General features: G+C 41.8%; 2 long non-coding RNA genes across 2 annotated transcripts in view; both read right to left on the minus strand.

The window, feature by feature from the left end:
* LOC310758043 overlaps positions 1 to 23,743 on the minus strand; it is a 72,879-nt gene that overhangs the window by 25,714 nt on the left and 23,422 nt on the right. The gene's annotated exons all lie outside the window — the stretch shown is intronic.
* Positions 3,475 to 5,184, minus strand: LOC310758044. Its single transcript, XR_014545639.1, has 2 exons — positions 5,117 to 5,184; positions 3,475 to 4,030 (listed from the first exon to the last, which is right to left on the minus strand). It is a non-coding gene; the product is annotated as an uncharacterized lncRNA (long non-coding RNA).

Here is a 23,743-nt window from a genome sequence, read left to right on the forward strand (position 1 = left end):
TATTTGAACTTAATAGTTATGTAAAGCCTGACGTAGGGTACGCTTAAAGGGTTAACTGGAGCCTATGCAACATCCCATCTATTAAAATTAATCAAGCACAGAAAATCGCTTGTCAGGTGGTATATGGGAGCTCCACACACTTAATGTGAACAACTTCCAGAGGACTAGCCTGGGTCAGTTTGCTTCAGATAAAAAGGTTTGTCTTTTCTCTTGGATGTCACAGTAAACCATGGTTTACTATTATGGGAATAGGCCTGCCCCCCTTTGCATTTACATGCTCCCCCCTCAACCTGCAGTGCTGCTGAAAGGAGGAGTTCAGAAGCTTCAGATTCCATTTTTGATTGACTGCCCATTGTCATTTCATCCAAATACAACAAACCTTAAGCATGGTTTGTTTAAAGCAAGCCAACTTCAAACAATGGGTTATGAAACAAACCATAGCCATAGCTTAGGGTAGGGAACCTGTAGCCCTCTAGATGTTGTTAGATTCCTACTCCCATCAGCCCTAGTCAACATGATCAAGGGTCAAGGTTGATTGCAGTTGTAGTCTAGAAACATCTGGAGGGCCACAGGTTTCATAGCCCTGGTTTAGCGTTTTTATGTAGCTCAAACTGTGGCTAATCAAAAATAGAAGCTAAGCTTCTGACCTCCTTGCAACAGCTGTGCCAGAAGAGGAGAGGGGAGAGGGAAGTACATGAGGCTGAGGCTCACCTTGACTTGTTCTTGACATGCTAAAGCATGGTTTGTCATTATATCTGAGCACAGACTATATGGTCTAAGCTTTCATGGTTTTGAGTCCATTTGATTGAATGTGCTACTTTGCATAATCAGAAGGATATTGCTAGCTTATGCAACATTTCTGCACCCTGAAAAGGAGCTGGAGCCCTGAACTGAGGGAGTTTGTATCTTTGGGAAACTGAGGTAGACCAGCAGTAAGGACAGTGATGGATATATCTGGAGGCAGGAATTGGATAGGGATTAAGAATCAATCACTCGCCTGGATATTAAAAATTCATAATGTTTATTGCAATCCCAAAATAACACACACAAAAAAACACCACCCAAATATATTTATTTCCTTCCCCTACACAAACACACATACACACATTTAGAGGGGAAAGAAAAGAATTATTACATGTGGTGTGACTTTTCTGTTTCCACTAAGAAATCACAATTTACATTATATTGTTGATAATAATTAGTGCAAGTTATTTTGAAATCCACAGCTCAAAATCATAGTCTTATTGGGCAGAGAACTATGGAATTGTAGAGATATATATGGAATAAAATGAACAATGTTCATTTTATCTCTTAAAACTGCCTTTCTAACAGTGTTTAAGTATACTAACAGCCCAAATTTAAAGCTTGCTTGCTTGGAAAGAAGTCCCATGGACTTCAGTGACTGTATTCTAGCCTAAGTATAATTGCACATTGAGATTATGAAACCAAAAAAGAGTAAAAGAACTGACAACACTCCTCTCTCTTTTTCTCATCGAACAAGTGTTCATTAATTCAGCACTCATCCAAGTATATTTGTAATGTTTTTTGGAACAGAAATATTTGTGTTGGAGAGCATCATCCTTTGTGGAAAAAATATATAAAATACCATTTTTAAAAAAACCTCTCTACATCTGTGGAAATCTCATTAGGTAGTTTCAGATCAGCTGGCATCTGGAAAAGATCATTCCTTCTAAACAGAAAAATATGTCATAAATGTCATGAGGGGTGTTGGGAGAACCACATGAAATTAGTTTGGTTCCTCAAATCAGCAATGGGGGCCTGAATTGTAACTGGAAAACAGATTTCTTGAATAGGCATTAAATGGATTTTGGTCAAGGTTTAGCTGAATGGGCTCTACATTAGAAAGAACATGTTCCAAGTCAAAGCGGGCTCAATATTTTAGTGGACAGGACGAGTTCTGTCTTCTCATACTTGCAATGTGTTAAGGGTTGTTTTCTATTTTATGTTTCCATTGTGATGAATTCATGGTTGCAATTCAGCACAAAGTTACACCACGCCCAGTACTTAATGCACACTGCAATTAACAAGATTCAGATTCATGAAACTGTCTGCAAAACTGAAGCTTAACTAATTAAAGGAACCTACAGCAGAATGAAATAGGTTGCAGCCGTAATGGATTGTTAAGTTATTTATCATGTTCCTTTTCATCTAAGGAGTACAGGGTGGCATATATGGGTTTATCCCATTTTGTCTCTACAAAGAGAAATGGATCAGAGTTCTACCTGAGCAGAAATCCAAGCAAGTTGGGCTCCAGTTGGGGCAGGTGTGCTTCTGGGTTCCAGTCTCATTCCATATGAGGTGGAGCTAGTGGACCTGATACATCTCTGTGCCATGCCTTGCTCACTTTGTATGGTGCAGTTTCTTTTTGGTTTTTGAACTATATCCTTGTGCTCACAAAAACAACATTGCAATATACCCTGCTCTATCTGCATGCTATGGAGGAATGTTCTACATGCAAAGCAGATGCTCTTATTTCAAGTTGGGGCCAATCCACTATGATCTGGAGCCAAACTGAGATAGGGCTCACACCAAACTTCCACCACTTCCCTGCCAGTGCTCTATTTTTATGAAGCAAAAGAGGCTTACCTTTTGTAAAAGAGATAACAGGAAGTGGTGGGCAAGAAGTAGACCAGGAAAGACCTGGCAGGACCATTTATCAGCTACAAATGATGTTCCTGTCAGGCATTATCTACTGCCAGGGATTATAGGGTTTGGCTTTGTGCTCCATGATCCTCTGTGGAAAATAGGGCAAGCTTTACAGTTGAGGAAAGACCCTGTGAGGTCTCCCTCTTCCATTCATCTGCATGCAACCACCCATTATTCCCTCTTTCTTTCCCAAGATAATGTCCATAATACCTGGTGGGAAATGACTTACAGAACATGTCTCTGCTAGGCACCATAGACGTTATATTCAAGGTTCTCCTGGCCTCCTGACTTTTTGTCCTGCCTCCCACCACTTGGGAGTCACTCCTAAGGTAAGTTGCTTCTTAAGGGGGAAAGATGGAAGAGCAGCATATGGCAGTAGGGACACAAGCATGGAGATTTGTGGAAAGAGGATAACTGGGCTTTTCAAATGCCCAAGTTGAACTAATTTGTGGAGTGAGCTAGAGGACATTTCACCCTGCTCTAGAAAATGTTCCCTGAATGCAGAAAATCTGAAAACCACTATGGTGTACCATTTTTCAAATCAGCAAACAATACATTCACATACTGAATGTGACTGCAGACTGCAAATATTCCAAGATATCAGCTGTCTGTTGAGTGTCAAATACCTGGAGATATTCAGAGAGAATGTGAGCCACCAAAGAATAGCTGGGAAATAGCGTCACAATTAGCAAAGGGGAATTTGGGACAGAGCAGCAGGGAGATAGAGACAAGTCCACCCGAGCTCTGTCTTCCAGAGGAATACATCGCTATTAAGCACGCAAATCAAGAACGCAAATGCAAAATGACTCTCATCGACAACACTTATTTGTTTCCTTGTTTGTTTTGCTCTTCCCACAGCACAACTGGAAGAACTGTGTGAGGAGAGGAACAATCGCCAGAGACAAGTTGGAATAATATCAGGATAAAGATATTGGAAACAGGGCCTCCTAAGTACAATTATCTTCAGATACACAGTGTTTTGGTCTAAATTTGTGCAGTGGCAAAACTGAAGGTGATGTACCTCCCGCTGCACCATTAGTGAAACCACTAGCGAATGCAAGATAAAAGCAGGAGGGTGCCAACGGATTGCTCAGATAGAGCCACTTTCCAGGCTTCAAACCATGCTAACCTTGCACATAGGACGGTGCAGCAAATTTCTGTCTCCCATTTCTTGGAGCTCCAGGCAAACTATCTTAACGAGGCTGTATGACAAGAGCAGGCAACGTATTACAACAGTCCATTGGGCCGCATATATTCTCTCAGTCACTATTGTGTGCCTTGCAGGGCCCTTACTGACATCTCAATCGAGTGGCAGTGTTCATTAACATGGAGAAGCCATAGTCTCCTGACTGGGGCTAGAAAACTTTGAAAACAAAACAGGAAAGCAGCTGAAAAGCTCAGAAAACAAAAGGCATGCACACAGAAGTCCTCTAATGTATTTCATGTTTAAATGCCATGGTTTACAATCTTAAAATTTGAATTTGCACTGGATTTTTGCAGAATTTCTAATATCACACCTACCCACATCATTCGTCAGTTTCTCCAGATAATTGAAAAATCCCAAAGAGAGTTTTTCTGGCTCAAGTGACATCACAAAAGAAATGGGACATGACCCTCATAGACTGTTATGCAGCTTATCCATGTAAATGTTATGTCAATGATATAAATCTATGAACATGTACATGCAAATTGGTGCCAACCATCCCGAGTCCACAGTATGTACTATGTTTAGTTTCTATGATTTGCTTAACATTGACTTTTTTATATATAAAAAAGTAAATTAAAACAAGATTGAAAACCTGAACTAAACTCACTCCTTCCACCCACAGCCCAGGCTTTAGTCATGATAATGGCTTGGAATTTCAAACCTCCTGAATTGTACAACTGGAGAAGTTGCTGTTTTCACCATGAGGATTAGTAATGTAATATGACTGTATCAGTGGTGCTGCGCCTTTCTATGCTTAAAATGTATGCTATTATGATGGAGATAGTGATGGTTGTATACTGCAAGAATCTCTGGGGAACACAATGCACTTCTTCACTCTGTGAACACAGACACAAATTGCCCGTGCATAAACTCATGCAAAGACATAGCTGCTACCAGGCCCGTGCAGGGGAGGAGGCAGGCAGGCACATTGCCCCAGGTCTTGGAGGGTTAGGCTGGCTGCAGTGCCCTGCCAGGGACCAGCTGCTTTTTTGTTTGAGTTTATTCTATCAACACTCCCACCCCCAGGCCTCAAACAAGCTCTGCAGAGGCCTGCCTGCTACCGCAGGGATGTGAAACCTGTGGCCCTTCAAATCTGCCATCCCCAACTCTGCTTTGAAAGGTTGGAGGGAGGGGAAACCCCATAACAGATTGGAGGGCATGCATGAGGAGAAGAGGGGAAGAAGTTTCCAAGTTTCCATCGCACGAAGGAACCTCAGTCATGCCAAGAGACCCTATAGGCACCTGCCTAGTTGTTCTCAGGTCCAGCCATGAAGAATCAAGTCTGCTGTTGTCCGCACAGGCCCTTCCTGGGTTATGTTTCTTTGTCCCCCCAAAGTAACAGAATGTTGGCAACTAGAGGAGGGGTGGGGAGAGAAGAACCATCTCTGGAGGAAGAAGTTTACTGCTTGGAGCTGAACTTGCTATGAAACTCACTTCAAGACTCATTTCACATCACACACAAAAACCATGCAGCTGCTGGGCAGCCAGAATAGGAGAGAGCTAGTGCCTTGATGTCCTTCTTCTGGGCTTCTTGGAAGTTCTTGTTGGCCACTCTGGGGAACAGGATGCTGTGGTTCCCACAGCGCAGAAATAACAGGAGTTGATCCCCCAATGCATGGGCTTTGATGATTCTCCCAGAGATAGTGTCCCACAGCTGTAAGGCTGAGAGTCTTTCCTATATGCCCTCAGAGTGCTTAGTAAGGTGCATAGTGTCGTGAAGTTACTGTCAGTTGGCCTTAAGGACATATGGAACTCAATGGATGTTGCTTATCCTAATTTAATAGGTAGGCTAGGTATTCAATGAGGCAGACACCCTCATGGGCAGCACAGGTCATCCTTCAGAGATGATGTCATTGATTTAAGCCAGATCAGCATTTTGATCTGACATTTTAATTTAACGATATTCATACTATCTGAATAAGAGAGAGAAAATGGAAATGTAGAAATGAGCAGACTTGCCCCCTTGATGCTACAAGCTGCAAATGAACTGACATTTTCTCATCTGGTCTAAGTGCCTGGGAAGTCTTGGTGCTAACAGGTACATGTTAACAAGGAACATGCTCATGTCACATTGCTAAGTATTTTTGGGTGGCCGGTCAAGCATAGCTGCCTTTCAAGCTGCTTCAGAAAGGAGAAATATTAATAAACTCCTGGCAGCATGCAGATTTGATTGAATTTCTCATGGATCACAGCTCGCCTGCAGCTGTGTGGCGTACCTGTCAAGCAAAGACATTGTTCCATAATTGTTCTTGATGCATTGTGTGCTAATTACCATTGCTGAAAATAATCTCCAAAGATTATGGCAGGCGTCATAAATAACAAGCCGGCAGTTCGACACTGCATTATGACAGGACCTCAATCGCTCTTATCTTTTACTAGAGTGCAGCTTATGCATTAGTGTTACTAATGAATCTTTTTCATTTGTACAAGTGATGTTTCCATTTGACAATGACATGAACATAAAGTGGAGGTTAATTTACTCTATTCCAAGAGGTTCATTATTTAACCTGACGTTGAGGACAAAACAATGTAGCCTAATAGACGGCAAATAGAAATTAGTTGTGATGAATTTTGCCTTTTAATGCTCTTGAATTCAGTGGCTTGTTTGGCAGAAACGTGACAGGAGACTGCAGGTTGCCTCGCAGGCTCAGTCACCTTATCTGGCTGTGTAGCAAGGGGAAATTTTCTGCCCTTTCATGAACTCGCCCTGATAACTTGTAAAACTGCAATGGATTTACAATAACATAAAGGGCTGTCTGTACTAACGGCCAAGCACTGTCACTGTGTCAATTTTTATCAGATTAGTTGGCATTAACGCTGTATCACCAATTGCTTTACAAGTCAAGCTGCAGTGAATTGAATTGGATTCAGGTAGCTATTAGAATTGCCAATTTAAACACTCTGAGCTTATCTAAGCTTTAAGCCATTGACAAAAAGGCTTGGTCACTCTCACAACATTTTTCAACACGCATAGGTAGGTACTCCTAGCAGTCACTGGAATATCCAGTCATTGGAGAGCAACCGGAGATCGGAACCTTATCATAAGGGATAGTTACTGAGTTGATGGTGGTAGATGCCCTGAAAGGAAGTAGCTTTCATGTGCCATTGCCATAAATTTTGCATAGAATGGACATGAACTTTGGAGGCTGGGAGGCTATGGAAGGTGAACACACTGCAAATTTTCTTTACAGTTAGTTCCATCTACAGTTTTTTCTTCTTCTAAATATTGCACAGGACAGGGTGATCACAGAAAGGCAAGGGGAACAGGACATGGTGAAGTTATAAAAAGGATGGAATAGAAAAGGTTTAACTGCACCTTTCAGAAAAGTTTGTTTATTCTTTACTGAAATATTTATACCCAGTGTTTCCATCCCTAAGGGACCATTAAGGTAAAGAAATGAGCACTGACCACAAGATTCAGATCGCATCCTGATTTGGTGCTGCAGAAAACAGCATTTGTAATTTGGTTTAGGTACAAATCCAAATTCCAATTCGGGGGGGGGGGGTTGTTCCTTCCTCATTCACTACCTTAGGGAAATTCTAAAAGATTATAGGTTTGGCAGAATTGAATGGAATTTGCAAACATTGTAGTGCAATAGATAGCGCCTGGGGGCTTTTGTGCTGGGTTGCATTAAAATAGGGAGGGGATTAAAGGGAATGTCTTCCCTCCCTGTGGTTTTATTGGGAAAATTGTGGAAGTGCCCCAAGAAAATATGAGAAGACTGGGTGTGGGAGTTATGGTGAATGTAGGTGGGCAGCTTCAAGCTCATGTTCTGCTGAACTGGCACCACAGTTCAGAGAAACTGAGTGTAAAGCTGATTTGATAGAGGTGGATGTGTGGACAGAAATACTTGAATGTGCAGAATCTTTGTTGTTGTTGTTGTTGTTGTTGTTGTTGTTGTTATGTCCAAGTATCCCTGCATTTTTGTTTGACAAGCCAGGGGAGAAATGTTTCAGTTTTTGCAGACACAGTATCTGCATAGTTGTTGTTGTTTAAAAAATCTGAATCACCAAATCACTTCGGAGGGGCCCACTTTGGATTAGGGAATTTTGCAGAGATCCTGTTTTGACTTGAATAAGTGCCAAATCTGTCCAAAGTAGTTCATTTCAGTTCTTGAGTTGGAATCCACCCAAAACTGTAGTTTGTGGTTCGAGGACCTGACCCCCGCTTGGTGGAATAAAGACACGTTGACACAGAATATAAGGTTAATGGGCAAGAAAAGGCCACAACTTTATTGATTACAGCAAGTGAGAAGGTATTGGCTTAGGCATTGGACCACGGAAGATTTGACTCCACCCACTCGAAGAGGGGTGAGTCTGAAGAGGGGTTAACCACCAGTAGGGGGAGCCCGCTGATGCTAATACAACTATGCCCCCCGCCACACAGGCATCGGACAGTATTCACGACCGCCGGATTCCTTTAATGGAATACCCAAATTTGAAGGGGTAGGCGATGGCCACACCTTGCCCTTCCAATGCCTAACCGCCAAATACCAAGAAAGTTGTGACGATTGCTATGAGGTAGGTGAAAAAACCAAAAGGCCTAATGCTAGTTGGAAAAATTCCTTCTAGGCCCCCTGGGCAACCTGGGCGACCAACCATAGGTCCATAGCAAGGTCAAGAGAAAAGCTAAGCCCTAAGCCCTAAGGGAGTGGTGGGTGGGTGACTCGCGACGAGAAGGTGAGCGAATGGGCTGAATGACTGGCGTGGCTGTGTCTTGAGCAGCAAACCACGCCCCCGCCAAGCTGCTTGATTGGGTGCTCAACCGGGGGGGCGTGGCGCGCCAGCTATGTGGATGGGGCAGGGGGCATTACGCCCCCTGCGTGACGCGGAAGTTGTCTCCCGCCCACAACACCTCCCCTCCGGAACGAGGAGAGGCCATGTTGGAAAGTGAGGCAAGTTTTCTATGGTTTGAGAAAGTCCTGATAACGTTATCTCTATGTGGCAAAATTATTGAATTGTTTGTGTGGAGGTTCTTGTTATCTCCGTATAACTATCCTAGGGAATACAGTGGTACCTCAGGTTACATACGCTTCAGGTTAAATACGCTTCAGGTTACAGACTCCGCTAACCCAGAAATATTACCTCGGGTTAAGAACTTTGCTTCAGGATGAGAACAGAAATCGTGCAGCGGCAGCGGGAGGCCCCATTGGCTAAAGTGGTGCTTCAGGTTAAGAACAGTTTCAGGTAAAGAAGAGATCTCCAGAATGAATTAAGTACTTAACCCGAGGTACCACTGTATAAGCCCCATATCAAGCCTTGCTTCTTCTTTTTATACCTGAAGGATCATCTCCACCTCCATCTTTCAGCCCAGACACTGAAGTCCAGCTCCAAGGGCCTTTTGGCGGTTCCCTCACTGCAAGAAGTGAAGTTACAGGGAACCAGGCAGAGGGCCTTCTCGGTAGTCACACCCACCCTGTGGAATACCCTCCTGTCTGATGTCAAGGAAATCAACAACTATTTGACCTAGAAGACATCTGAAGGCAGCCCTGTATAGAGAAGTTTTTAATGTTTTATTGTGTTTTTAATATTCTCTTGGGAGCTACCCAGAGTGTCAGGGCCAACCCAGTTAAATAGGCAGCATATAAATGATAATTTGGTTGCTGTTGGTCTTGTTGTTAGCTGGTGTGTCAAAATATATATTTAGAAACTATGAGATCTGAAATATTGATTGTCATAATGAATTGGCTCACTTCTTTTTTCACTTTGTGGATTCCTTGTTGTCAAGTATTCAGGTCCTTTTCCCCCTGCAGGATTAAGATATAGAAGCTTGCTTCAAAAGGAAGTTTGAGGGTTCCAGAATGCTATTGGCATCCTACACAGCATGGACATAGTTGAAGGCCCAGATCTAGCTTGTGTCAATGCTTTCTCATCACCTAAGAAGTGTAACTTTGCCAGTAGGTTTATCTAATTGTACCCAAAATGGCACATGAATGCTGGCTGAAAGTGGGAAAGCACATTCCTGAGAATACACAATTCAAAGACTAGGCCATGCCAATTAACATGTTATCATCAATATGGTTTGAATCAAGCGAATAGTTTCCTTGTTTATTGCAGGAGCATATTGTGCTGTTTTCAAGCAGTGTTATTTATAGTTTGTGGTAAATTAGCAGAGCAATTTGCCATAAATTATTGGAGTCATATTTTTAGCAGTGACACATTGTACAGGACAAAAATTGACCTTTCCCATGCCATAAACAGAAGGAAGGTCTGTGGGGGCATCCATCATAACCCTGCCTTTGGTGATTGCATATCACCGATGCATCAGCTTCTCACAGACCATAAAATGCATCTACTCAATCTCACTTTTATTTTAGTATTTTATTTTATTTTATTTACAAATAATTTAGTTCTCTAGCATTGTCTTTGTATTTTCAGACCTTGCATAAAGAGACCATGGCTTCCCTGCCCACCAACTAAGAGATTCTTTTTTCTTTCCTTATTTTTGTCATATAAAAAGGCCTGAAATATTCGTTTTAGGTATGCTTCCAGGATATTACTATCTATAATGGGCCAAATATTCCTCTTCCCAAGTGCTTGGTTTACATCCATCTGGGATAGCTCCTGTCTACAGAATATTCCAATGACATGCCTTCATAACTTGTGCTTTTCAGCCAGGGAGAGGGTGGAATCCTGAATCTGCATCAATATCAATTCATTAGTGGTCAATTCATTTTGAGCTAGACTCTCCTTGACTAAGCTCTTCACTGGCATGAGACCTCTGGTCAAGACATCATTCTGCCAGCCCAGGCATCCGTAGTGACCTCTCATTTCCCAGCAAGAGAGGCTCTCATCAGGTGACAAACAGGGCCTGACTCTCCCCTACACGGCTTTAACATAGGACAACGCCATGTCTATCCTGAGCAAAGTTGCCCAATAAGCAGTGACACTTTTGACTTGTGCAGCTCTCTTCCCCCTTAGGGAAAATTATCCCAGGCATGGTGTTTTCATTGTAATTATTTGTATAGCTTTAATATATCGTAGGTAGATAGGCAAGCAGATATTTTAAATTCTAAGAATGTTTAATTGTTTTTAATTATTGGTTTCCCCCTATGCTTTTAGCAGTTCTTATTTTTATCTGTAAGTTGCCTTGAGTCCCATCAGGAAGAAAGGCGGGGTATAAATAACTATATAATCATCACCTTAATTAGCTCAAATCACCCCAACATTTCCCTAGCAATATATTATCCAGGGTTCTCTGAATGTTCCACCAGCTGTGCTACTCTCCTTGCTTAGGAAATGTGCTGTGCCTGTTGACAGGATTTTCTACTTGCAGTTGATTACATTAAGTATCTTTAAGAAGGGAGAAACATACTTCCTAATATTCAGCTACCTACAAATTGTGAGAGGGAATAATCCCAGTGGGCAGTGCCGAAAAGACTATTGTTGTTGTTGCTGCTGCTGCTGCATCCTTCATCTAACCACACCGACTCAACCAAGTAAATAAAAGTGAAGAGAATATTTCAATTCCAGGTTTCGGAGATGAACATGCTCATGAGTCTGCTATTAGCACCTCAGATTTCCCTAAGGCTGACCTATTTGCTTCAGAAGTCTTGTTGGGTGATAAAATGTTCCACAATCTCCCATCCACTTTTTCTCTGCTGCCACTAATTTATAGTCCCAATGGCAGTAATGACTTGGTTATCTGCTGCTGCTCCTATTTTTGGGCCTTGGCTTCAGCCATATATAATCAGATACAGCAAAATTTTATTGACTTAGGGTTGTATACACTGCCCATGCATAAGTGAATAAACTTCCACTCATGTACTGGGATTTCACCTTCTTCTCTTGACCCCTGCAGCCCTCTGAATAGCCTCACAATCTGCTCTGGAGAGTTGGGGAACCCTGTGGATCAGATCTGGGGGGGGGAGGGGATGCAGAGAGCTGCAGGTGGCCAGAGAGGAAGCTAATGGAGCAGGCCACTGATCTAGTGTTGCCCCAATGGAGGTTCTTGTGCATTTTAACAGTGGCATGACCAACTGAAATTCAGGTGTTGAAGAGTTCAGCATCACTGCATGTCCACTGCTAGGAAAAGCAATATCTATTGCACTGTTTAGGTCTATTTAAAGCTTGCTAGCTTACCTATTACATTTACAGTAGTACCTCTAGTTATGAACTTAATTCGTTCTGGAGGTCTGTTCTTAACCTGAAACTGTTCTTAACCAGAGGTGTGCTTTCGCTAATGGGGCCTCTTGTTGCCACTGCGCCACTGGCACACGATTTCCGTTCTCATCCTGGGGCAAAGTTCTCAGCTCGAGGTAACTCTTCCAGGTTAGCAGAGTTTGTAACCTGAAGCGTTTGTAACCTAAGGCGTTTGTAACTCAAAGTACCACTGTATAGCCCAACTTTTCCCTAAGGAGCTCAAGGTAATATACATGGTTCTCTCCATCTTCACTTGGGTTGGGGTAAGTAATTGAGACTAGACCAAGGCCACCCAATGAACTTCATGGCTGAATGGGAGTTTCAACCATGGTCTCCGCAGGACTCTAACCACTACACGATACTAGCTTCTTTAGATAGAGGACCTGCTTCCAAGGAAAACATGAATTCCCCATGGCACCTTGCTATTAAAAACAATTATTTCATAAGTTGAATTTTTCCAGGCATTTTCAACCTGTCATTTTGGCAAGAGCCACTGTCTTGCCAAAGCCCAATCTAGCAGATCAAATGCCTATAGCAGGGAATAACACTTTAATTAAGTATTTCCTGCTGCACTTCCTGTTTTCCTGATAACAACGTTACAGCTCAGCATGTGAAAAGGCACGTAGTTCTTCATTTGTTTCTACATTGTTGCAGCTGTATAAAAAGCACTGCCATCCCGCCTTGCGCTTTGTGAGAAGTCACCAATCTTGCATGAGACAATCCAGTTGAAAGGGGTTATTTTCCTTGTACTAAAACTGGAGGAATGTTTTGAATAAATGGACACCATGTGCAATTAATACAATACTGAAATAGCAAATGCTGTCATTTGAAATCATATCCATGGAGGGTCCTTATCTACATAACTATCTTGCACATGAATAGAATAATTCTGAATTTTTCTTTCCAGTCCCTTCACAGGCACAAAAAGAATATTGCTTCTAAGGTTCTAGGTGCACAAATAACCACTTGCCTTAGAGAATTTTGTTTGTGTGTATGTGTGTGTGTGTGAGAGAGAGAGAGAGAAGGGGAAAGAGATTTACAATATTAAATATGGTCCACTAAGAAAAGTCCTCTGGATAGTTTGCAATTAAGAATTAAGATAATAAAGTATAAAAATAGAACATAAAATCTAAAACAAAACATAACCGACAGTAGAATAAAACCAGTGGCAGATGATAACAACAGCATAACAGATCTAAACACACGGACACATACAATTTAAGAGCAGTACAGGAAAGGTAGTCTGGCACCAGAATTGTTGCAATGTGGATACCAGGTAAGTATCTCTAAGGAGAACATTCCACAGCAGAGATACCGCTACTGTAGGCCTTCTCTGTCCCTCCTTATTTCAGACCTGGAGCCAGAGAAGATAATCCAGGGAGGTAAATGTGGGAGGAGGCAGTCTTTCAGGTAACCTGGTCCCATCCATGTAAGGTTTTCAAGATTATGACCAGCACTTTGAATAGAGATAGGACATGAACTAGAAGACAATGAAGATGATATAGCATTGGTGTAATATTACTGGATCAATCTAGTCCCAGTTTCTGGGCTGCTTTCAAAGGTAGTCCCATGTATAACACACTGCAGTAATCCAAACAGGAGTTTATCAGAGAATACAAAACTGTAGCAGGACTCGTTCTGTCCAGACAGAGTCATGGTTGGGTACACCAGTCAAAGCTGATAAAAGACAATTAATTCAAAATTTTCAAAGAACATCTTGGTATGGTTTTACAAAATGAGAACCCAAATTGTCCACGGTCAGATGTTGAAAGAAAACTTTAGTGAACAGAACCTGAATTAGCTTTAGTTTTGTTAAGGCTTTCTCCATAAGATATTGACTAGGGAATACAAAAGACTTCTAAAGTAGCAAATGGATATTTGTTTTCACAGCAACACAGAAGAGAGTGCCACCTACTGAATTGAAAAGCTAAACCTACCAAGGTAGCCATGACGGTGGTAAAGAGGGAATGGAGTTACAATCCAGTTTCCTTGAGCAAAATGAATTTATTCTGGAAATAAAGAGTATCGTTCCTGGAGTGGTTTGGGTAACAGTTCTACGATGCTGTATTTTTACTGCATATTATTATAGCATTACATTCATAGTTAGGGTCAGCTGCCATTTCCTGAGGTTTATAACTTGCCTGTTTTAATTAACATCAGGCCGAAACTTGGTAGGGGAGTTAGGGTTAGCCCAGATGTTAATGTTATTCTACAAATGCCTTATATCAGTTAAAACATTCAAAAATATATTAGGTAGTAAACATTTGGAGATGTGGTTTTGGGTGTAGTTTTCAGAAATGAAGTTAAGGAGAGGCTTGTTTTCGGGAGAGGGAATAATGCCTTTAATTTTCTTTCTGCGTGAATTTGTGGTTGACAGGCAGGTAGGTAAGTTGAGCAATGGAAACAACTTTAGAGAGTTTTTTTTACTTCACTCACAAAATAATATAAAAATATGATGCATAACTAATTGCGAAGTTGTCCACTGTGCCTTTAATTGTATGGAAGTGATTTGATATGCTTGGAAGTGTATTAGAGACCTGGAATGACCTCCTCATGCTAATGAGATGGTCTCATGACATTGTGAGCAGAATAAAGGACACACAAATTCACGACAGCTTAAATCTCCTGTAGAACGTACTATATAAACAATTCCATTGACTTTGTTCAAGAGAAGCAATTTGTATTTTACCTTGTGATACAAGTGTCTTACAATGGAAAATCCAAGGAGAAAGAGGAAACTATGGAAACATGAGTTCCCGTCCCCGCCCCGCTGTTGTTTCAATAAAAGTCGGTGGCAGTGATATGACCAAAGTAGTACAAGGAAGATCCAAGAGGAAGCATTCTTCACTAATACAACCCTGCTTTGTTGGGCAGTTGATATCATAGTGTGATCAATCAATGTGACTTGAAGTGGCCAAAATATACTATCTGTGGTTGAAATTACTTAAATTTCCTTATTAAATGCCTCCCAGCACCCAAACTGCCTTGCCTGGCTTTCTTCACCCGAGGCACTACTCCCTCTTCTACATCCCTCTTTCATCTCTTCCTCACGATCTGCAGAAACTGTACCACTTTCCTTCTCACTTGGTTTCCAGTTCTTAGCCGCATATTGCTCCCTCAGGATAGTACCCAGAGCATGATTTCAATAAGAGAACTATGGGGAGCTGATACAGCAACAACAAGACCCAAACTATTCAAGGCTTTAAAGGTGAAGGCCACACCAGCGCTGGGCACTGAAACAGATTGACAGCCAATGGAGATGTTTCATTCCAGCTGTTTATAAACTCACGACAGCAATGACCCATCAGCAGATGAATTCTAATGTCCAGACATTTCCCTCTTCCCACTCACCACTCCTACTGCAGATCACCCCAAACATCTTTCTCTCTCTTTGCACTCTGCCACTCCTATTTTTTCTGACTAACATGAGTCTTGGAAGAATAAATTATTCTAATTTTGTCAATATGGCTGCAATTTACATGATTTATTCCAAGAGCAGGTTCTGGGGCTCTCTCTGCTGCGCAGTCTGGATGTTTGGGGACAGTGAATATACACAGCCCCAAGCACAGCTCATCTTAAATGATGCTGTCATCCGGCATGATGAGCAAGTGGAACTGGAGAAGGGGAGACCAGATCCCACTAACGGTCCCCACATCCCTTGCATTTGTCGACGGAACTGTTTAAATACAGCCCCACTGAAAACAAAAGTGGTGACTGGAAGAATTGTGCTTCCCTCTGCATTTTCCTTAAAAAACTTTTAATTTTTTTTAAAAAAACCTCCAATAAAATAAATATCTTATACTAATGAGAAATGCAATCCTCCAGCTAATTCCTTTAATTTCCATCGGCCGTTTGTTTTCTAGAAGTAAAGCTTTGATTCAGATGAAGGCTAAAGTGTGCCATTTGTTTTGCTTCTCTCATTAGTGAACAGCAGGAAGGCAAGCTCGCAGACGCTAGATGATTCGAGTGGTGTTCTAGTCTTCTTTCACAGGCTGATCATGGAAATTCCTCGGGACTCCCAGATTGCTGCATCTTTGGGTAGATCACATGGCACTTGGCCATTTCCATTTAAGTAAAGTGGGTGAAGCCAGTGGCCCATCTACTACAGCATCCTCTTCACACAAGGGCAACCAGATGCCAATGAGAAGTTCGTAAGCAGGGTCTGAGTGCAGTAGTGCTCACCCGTCCTCTGTATTCCATCAGCTGGTACCCAGAAGTATTTTACCTCCAACAGTGCAGATATAACATTTCCTCCAATGCACAGGAAGGGGACAACTTATCCATTCTTTGCCAGGTACCCTTTGATGTGGTTATAGCCTTCAGAAGCTATCAGATGTTGTTATATGCTCAGAGGTTGCTGCACATTAGTCACAAATTATTTTCAAGACTTCCTCCTTTGCCACTTCCGCAGGCCTATGCCTTAACAGAAGAAATATATATATATAATTTTCTTGCACTACTTACATGAAAATGCAGGGCAATTAGATCCTTTGCTCTCACTTTCCTCTAAATAAGGAATAATTTAGCTGAAGTGTATAAGCAGAGTTCTTGCCATGTAATCTGCATCTTGCAGTAAAAACAGACTTGACTGTCAAAAACTGTACTGATTAATTCTAATCCAGCTCTCTGTTGGGGGGGGGCGGAATTATTTGACAAAGAACAATTTCTCTTTGCTAAATAGGCTTCGTTTATCAGACTGTTGGTTTGTCCATAATGAAAGGAAAATAATGGGTAAATCCTGGTTCTTATTTTCTACCAACTTTAGAACAGGATTGGGCAAATGCATGGGGAATAAGGCTATCAATGGCTACTAACCATGATGGCTATGTTCTGCCTCCGCTATCAGAGGCAGCAAGCCCTAAACACTAGTTGCTGGTGATCACAAGTAGGGAGAGTACTATTGCACTCAAGTCCTGCTTTTGAGCTTCCCATAAACATCTGGTTGGCTACTGTGAGAACAGGATGTTGGGCTAGATGGACCTTTGGCCTGATCCAGCAGTCATCTTCTTACACTCTGATGTTTTTCCCATTCCATTCTAATGTGCAAAGTGGGATTTGGGAATCTTAGATCTATTAGCTGCAGATGACTTTTAGACCTCAGGGTTTGCAACTCAAAAAGACCTGTGCATTTCACACACTAGCTAGCTAACAAAGGAAGTTGTCTTTTATTCAACACAATAAGAGGGCAAGGACTCAAGGGCTGGAACACCAGAGTTACCTTGAATTGCACAGCTATCCCACAGACTTCCCACATAAGTTGTGGCTGATTCAATCTCGCACCACTATAGGGAGAGATGAGATAAGGAGGAAGTCTGCTCGAAGGATACTTTGAACTATGCTTTTCATCTTTTCCTCCTTCATCTGGTTCAGCAGCAAGGTTCTATTTGGAGCCACATGCAATTTATTCACAGCTAGACTGGTTTCTTTTTTTAACTCTTCAATTTCTATGTTGGTTGGTGGGCCATGTCCACAGTTGTGTGTGTTTTGCACCAGCTTGAAAATAACATCAAATTAACCAACTTGGGTGATTTGTACATTTTGATAAATATATTGTTTATCTTCTATAGATAATTCCTGCATTGAATTTCGACATGTCTGTTGCCTACCAAATAATGACGAATGATGATACACAAGGACTACACTGGGATGAGCTCTTCCAATGAAACAGTCATGTCAGTTCAGATGTGCAAGTCACCAAAAAATGTGATAGAAGATTGGATTGATAATCTAACAACTAGGTGGAGCTAGAAAGAAAAGACATTTCACTGCTTTCCCCACTTCACACAAACTGATCAGACTGGCAATGGAATCTTACTTTGGCATGGGTAATGGGGCAGTGTCCTCCACTACACCAGAGGGCAGCAAACCAGCTTAGAGGGCACAGGCCACACCTTGTTGCATGCACAGCTCTCTCCATTCATTGCCCTGCAGCATTTCCCACCTGGGGACACAGCCTCACTCTGCCTCAAAATAGGGCCGGCTTTGCCACTACTAGACTATTTGTCCAGGCTTCCGCTACTCCCTCCTCTATGACTTTTGCCTAGCCCCAGTTAAGAGGCAGAGCATAGAAAACAAGTGTTAAGCATGCTGTGTGCTCCTGCAAATCGCAGCAGAGGCTCTCCCCGCCACCCACCCTGCGCAGCATTCTCTCTGCAATCCACATGTCACAACAGAGGGCTCAGCGCTGAGTTATTGCCAAGAGCAACATTTCCCTCCAGACCTCAGAAAGGAAAGGAACCATATTAGAAAATTTATCGAGTATTTCGTTAGATCAATATGGGGTATGATTTAGGAATCTCTGCCTAGGCTCTTTAAATCTATTTAATCAAACCAATTAATAAAAAAAATGCAGAAAGTTGAAGCGTCTCCTCTAAGGTGCATCATAAATATACTCCCTTTACTTAGGCTTTTGATCGTAGCCAGGTAATTAACGGCTTTAGTTAAGTTCGAGTCATTCCCTCATGCTTGCTCCTGGTCATAAAACGCCCAGGGCTACATGTAGCTCATGGATTTATTATGTTTTTCTTGAAGCAAGAGCTTCTCTCACTCCTTTTTCCTTTATTTCACTTTATGTCTCCATTGCTTTTGCAGCTGTCCTGTCAGCCACAATGGCTGATAGGCTTTGTGTTCAATGCAAAATTGACTTTCTGGCTCAGCAATAAGCATTCCTCCCCCACCCACCCCACCCCTCCTTATCCTCTTTTTTGGGGACAATGCATAACATCCACCTCTTTCTCTTCCATTCCCATAAATATAAATGAAAGAATATGAGATGCTTTGCCAGAGTTTCCTGATGGAGCCATTGTGCACGCCAAGCTTGGCCCAGTGTTGTTAATCAGTGGGGGGACATCCTCACATCAAGGGGAATGAACTCAATGGATCAGTCTCTACCTTCCTGACCTAGAAGCAAAGGGGATGAAATGATATCCCCCAAGAGGCCTCAAAGGTTCCTGAATCTTCAGCTGTAATACTTCCAGCCTGCCAAGAAAACAAGTGAGGATGTTGCCAGCCCATCAACAGGAAGTTGGGGGTGGGGAGAGCGAAGCGTGTTCCATGCTTTAGGGAAGGAAGCGACGAGAAAGGGAGAGAGAGCATTCCTTCCCAGAGTATTTAGAGGCAAGATAGGAGTTTTTATCTCATTTTGCAATCAAGGAAATCCAGGCTTAGAGAGAGGCAAGGCAGATGAATGGTTTCCCTCTCAACTCTCGTAATGTATATCAATATGTGAAGAATGTTGGCTATAACTCTTGGTATTCAGTGCAACAAAATAAATAATACAGAACAGCAGGAATTGGTTAGTTTGTAGGAATGGGTGAACTGAAACTGAAAATGTTAACAATGAGGAGGCCCCACTGTCTGCTTCCAATAGAGAGTCAATATTATTTCACTGAAAGAAGAGGTGGGGAAACGAGAAGTTAAAGCTAATTTGATTTATCCTTCCAGGAAGAGTCCTCTATGAGCTGCACCATCACAGATAGCTGGACTGTGACAGCTCTCAGTAACTGAGGATCGGGCCCCATGGTCAATTCTAATATGGAATAATGCACTGTTTTTACAGAGCAAAGCATATTAGGAGTCAATTTAGGCACTGAAAGAAGCAGAGCTTGTGGTAGCTCATGCTTTGGATTTCCCACTTAGGATATAATCAGGTCCCAAGGGGGGCTCATAGAAGTACAACTGTGTGTCGGGTGGCCACTTATGCAGAAAGAAATGCATCACTCAAAAAGAGGGCATGGATCCAGTGTAAAATTTATATGGATGCAAATTTGAAAAAATAATTTGAATAGAAATATAGTACCTCTCATCATAGTGGGGGAAACTGACAAGTTGACCTTTGTGCTTACTTAAATCTGCAGTTGAAGATGCCACCTTTTGATGGGAACCTTCAAGGCCCCTACTGTCCATTCTGGTGGTTCTTTAAACCAGATCTGGACCAGGCAGCCCTTCAAATAGGGGACTCCTTCCTGTAGAAGACTTTCTACTGTAAAGTAGGACACGTGGCCATCCAAAAAAGTAGAGATGGACAGCAGCAGGTGTTCTACCTCAACAGTCAGTGGCTGGGAATCGCAGGTGGGCAGAGCGCTGTTGAACTCATATCCCACTTTCAGGCTTCCCAAGGGCACCTAGTTGGCAAAGTAAGAACAAGATGGTAGACAAGATGGACCAATGGCCTGATTCAACAGGCTCTTCTTATGTTGGCTAGTCATAGCCCCTGCTGGTCCCTTGATTCAATCAAGTTACATACAGGTTTTGTTCTATTTCTTTATGAGATATTGTACCCACCCTTCATCATAAGGTTCAAGAGCAGGTTACAACAGTACAGCATATAGTTATGAAAATAGTGACCATTATCAAAAACGGATAAAACTAAATACAACAGAACAGTATGATTTCAGCAAAGGCCAGAGTAAGAGTTGTGGCTTCAGCATATGGCGAAAGCCATACTACGAAAATGCCAGATGCATTGCTGTGGGGAAGGAGTTTCACAATTTAGGGACTGCCCCAGAGAAAACCTCCAAGCCAACGTTCATGGTATTTCTGAGGGTACTTCTGAACTACCAAGACAGCCCCCTCTGCAGACCTTAACACTCAATAACGGTAGGAATGGGGTCTTTCAGATATTTCAGACATTCAGGGCTTTAAACACTCATGTGAGCCCCTTCCATTCTGGTGCCCAGAAACAACGTGGCACCACCTTAGGTTTCTTATTAAGTTTTATTATCCCATTATCAGATCATGAAGCAATTTACAAGCAAGGAGAAGTGCAACAATAAAATATATACATACAAAAACATATTAAAAACAGACTTAACTATAATATTACTGATGCTGCCCAAATGCCCAGGAAAATAAAAACTTATTTACCAGGTGCTGAAGTGATGAGAAGGTTCGTGCCAGATGCACCTCCCTGAGGAGAACATTCCATGCATTTAATAATGAAACAGCACAAATATGGTTTTGTTGAGTGTCTTAGACATTCTACACTGGCCAGAAAATGCAAAAGGTTGGGTCCAGTGGTTTCCCTTTGTGCACAGAAAGACCTTTGTTCCAATGGAAGGAGGGAAGCAATATTTACTGATTCTCCCTTCTCTATGCAACCCTATATACCCTCAGAAATTGGTTCAAGAGTGTTGAGGAACACTCTGGAATGGCTTGGGTTTGTGAAAATTGCCTTGCATTTCTGAAGAAATGTCCCATCAATAACACTTGCCAGCAGTGGCACACCTGTTTTGAAGCCATAGCTCTCCTCTTGCCTAGCCACGCGTGGTCTTGAAACGATTTGTTCTTCTCAGCCAGAAACTGCTCCTCTTACATTTTGGCAAAAACTTCCTTTTTAAATTTCTGTCATTCCACAGCGAAAGGAAAGGTTATCTGTTGCTGAGCTACCACTCCCATCATACCTGACCACCGGCCACTCTGTCTGGGGATGATGGGATTTGGAGTCCATCAGGAGGGTCCCCACACTGCCCATCCGTGGTCTAAGCAATATTGTGGTGGCCATCAGCAAACAAGCTCTACTTTTGCTTTCTCTTGCCCAGCTTGGTAAAGAAACCTAGAACAATTGCCTGTCGCAGCCCTTCTGCACTATAATTCATGGTCGGCAATAGGGACAGGAGAAGGAGCCTTTTGAAAGCAAGACAACAAATCCATAGCTTTTAAATTATACATAGCTCTTATCCCACAATTAGTTTCTAATTCAAAAAGACTGCAGACAGTCAGACTCCTATGTAATAATCCATGAGATCGGATTCACATTGAACTGACAGGCTTTGAAGAACAATGTAAAAGGAATGCAAGAAAATCTCCAATCCTTGAGCTTCATCAATACACACCAACAGAAGATTCCTATTCCAATTCATCTCATATTGGCAGCTTTCTCCGAGTAAATTTACACATTTTCTTCTGAACAAGGCAGTAGGTGGCAAGATTCTGGACTGTACCAAAAAATAATAAGAGTAGCATAATTCATATTAGAAACTCTCTTTCCATTTCTTCTTAGCACTCCTGATGTTTACTGAGGCAGGATCAGGAATCTGCTAGCAGAAACCTTTTTACATGGGTATCTGATTCCTGACTGCTAAGAAAGAAACGGGATATTTTAAATATGAAATATGCTATGTGTTAATTGCTCATTAGTAATTCCCTGCTTGGCTGGTTAGAAAGGTACCGGTATATCCTACCCATCAATAAGGTATTTCTAGGGAGGAGGAGCCATAGCTCAGCATGCAGCAGGTACAAGGTTCAATTCCTGGCATCTCTAGGGCTTTTGCCTTGTACATTGGTAGTTCATAGTTACAATGGCACATGTACTCTCTAAGTTTTGCTTCAGGATATCACCAATGAACAAATCTGGTAGCTGTTATAAAGTGTCTTGAGTTTCCAGAAATTCTATATTTCCAAGGCTAGTTTTTTTCATTTTCATGATGATTTCCTGACACACACCTTGCTCCCTCTTGATGTGCGAGAAGTATTACAATGTCTGTTACAGAAGTTTTTCTGTGCACCTAAATGTATGTTTGGTCTATTGTAATCTGTTGTTTATCTCACAACACATGGTGTAATCATTAGTCTCAAGAACAGGGCCAACACTATAGTTCTGTAGTAACTAAATGTTTCTGAACCATTTAGCTGGCTCTGCATATGCCATTAGCAGTGAATGAATTTTTGCAACCTCATTGTGTCTGGCAAGATAATTATGTACTGGGCAAAACAGGGCAGCCCACTCCAGCAGGATCCCTGCTGACCTGGACTTCTCACCTGTCTTTCCTTCAGGGCACACAGATCTCTCAGGTAGCTTCAGGAAAGCTAGAGAACCACTTCACTGATGAGGTTTACATTCACATCCCCTCTGTTAACACAGGGCATTTCTCTTGCAGCTTTCAAGAGGTAAAATTTTGATCAGCCTGGAGTCCTTAGAGAATTGGGTGTTCAGATGTTCCAAGTAATTATGGAATGGTGATGCCTGTTTTTTGCAGCTTGAACACATGTGTCATCTTCTATCTCCTTCAGATCTTCCTTTCTTAATGAATATGACTAAGTTTAGACCATTAATTGCAATTGGTCTACTTTGAGCAAAACTTTGTTGAATGCCGCCCATTGTCCTTATATCACTGAATTTGAGGTGTTGTATATAATTGGTAAGCAGGTGATAGGGCAACATGGATTGCCAGACTTATATTTATTTATTCTTTCAATAAATTTCTATACTGCCCCTAGTTATAAATAACCTCAGGGCACATAGAGCACATATGTGACACCATGTCATAAAGAAATATGATTGAATGATACCAATAGATTTTTATGTGTACTTTCAAAATGTTTCCACCAATTATACTATATTTTATCCTTTCCAGGGGCTTTCCAACTTACATCTTTTTCAGCTGTCCTTCTCCCAACCTTTTCTTCCATATAATTGATTTCCAATTCCAAGTCATTTATAATATTACTTCTAATGGCTGTGAAAAGAAACCATTTATATTTACGGCATTATGAGCCATCAGTCTGGACCAGGTCACTTTTCAAGAGATCCTGATCATTTTTTCATCATCATCATCATCATCATTCTTAATATTAATACTTGCCTGCTTCTTGCAGGTTTTGTAGTAGCATTTTGCCTCTTTCTCCAAATTTCTGTAGAATTGTTTTTAACTAACATTATACATTATTGGGTCTATGTATGCCTTACATGTTATGAGATACATTCTCCCAAAGTCTTTGATCTCTGTT

The sequence above is a fragment of the Podarcis filfolensis genome, assembly GCF_964270895.1.
Source record: "Podarcis filfolensis genome assembly, chromosome: 2".
Lineage (NCBI taxonomy): Eukaryota > Metazoa > Chordata > Lepidosauria > Squamata > Lacertidae > Podarcis > Podarcis filfolensis.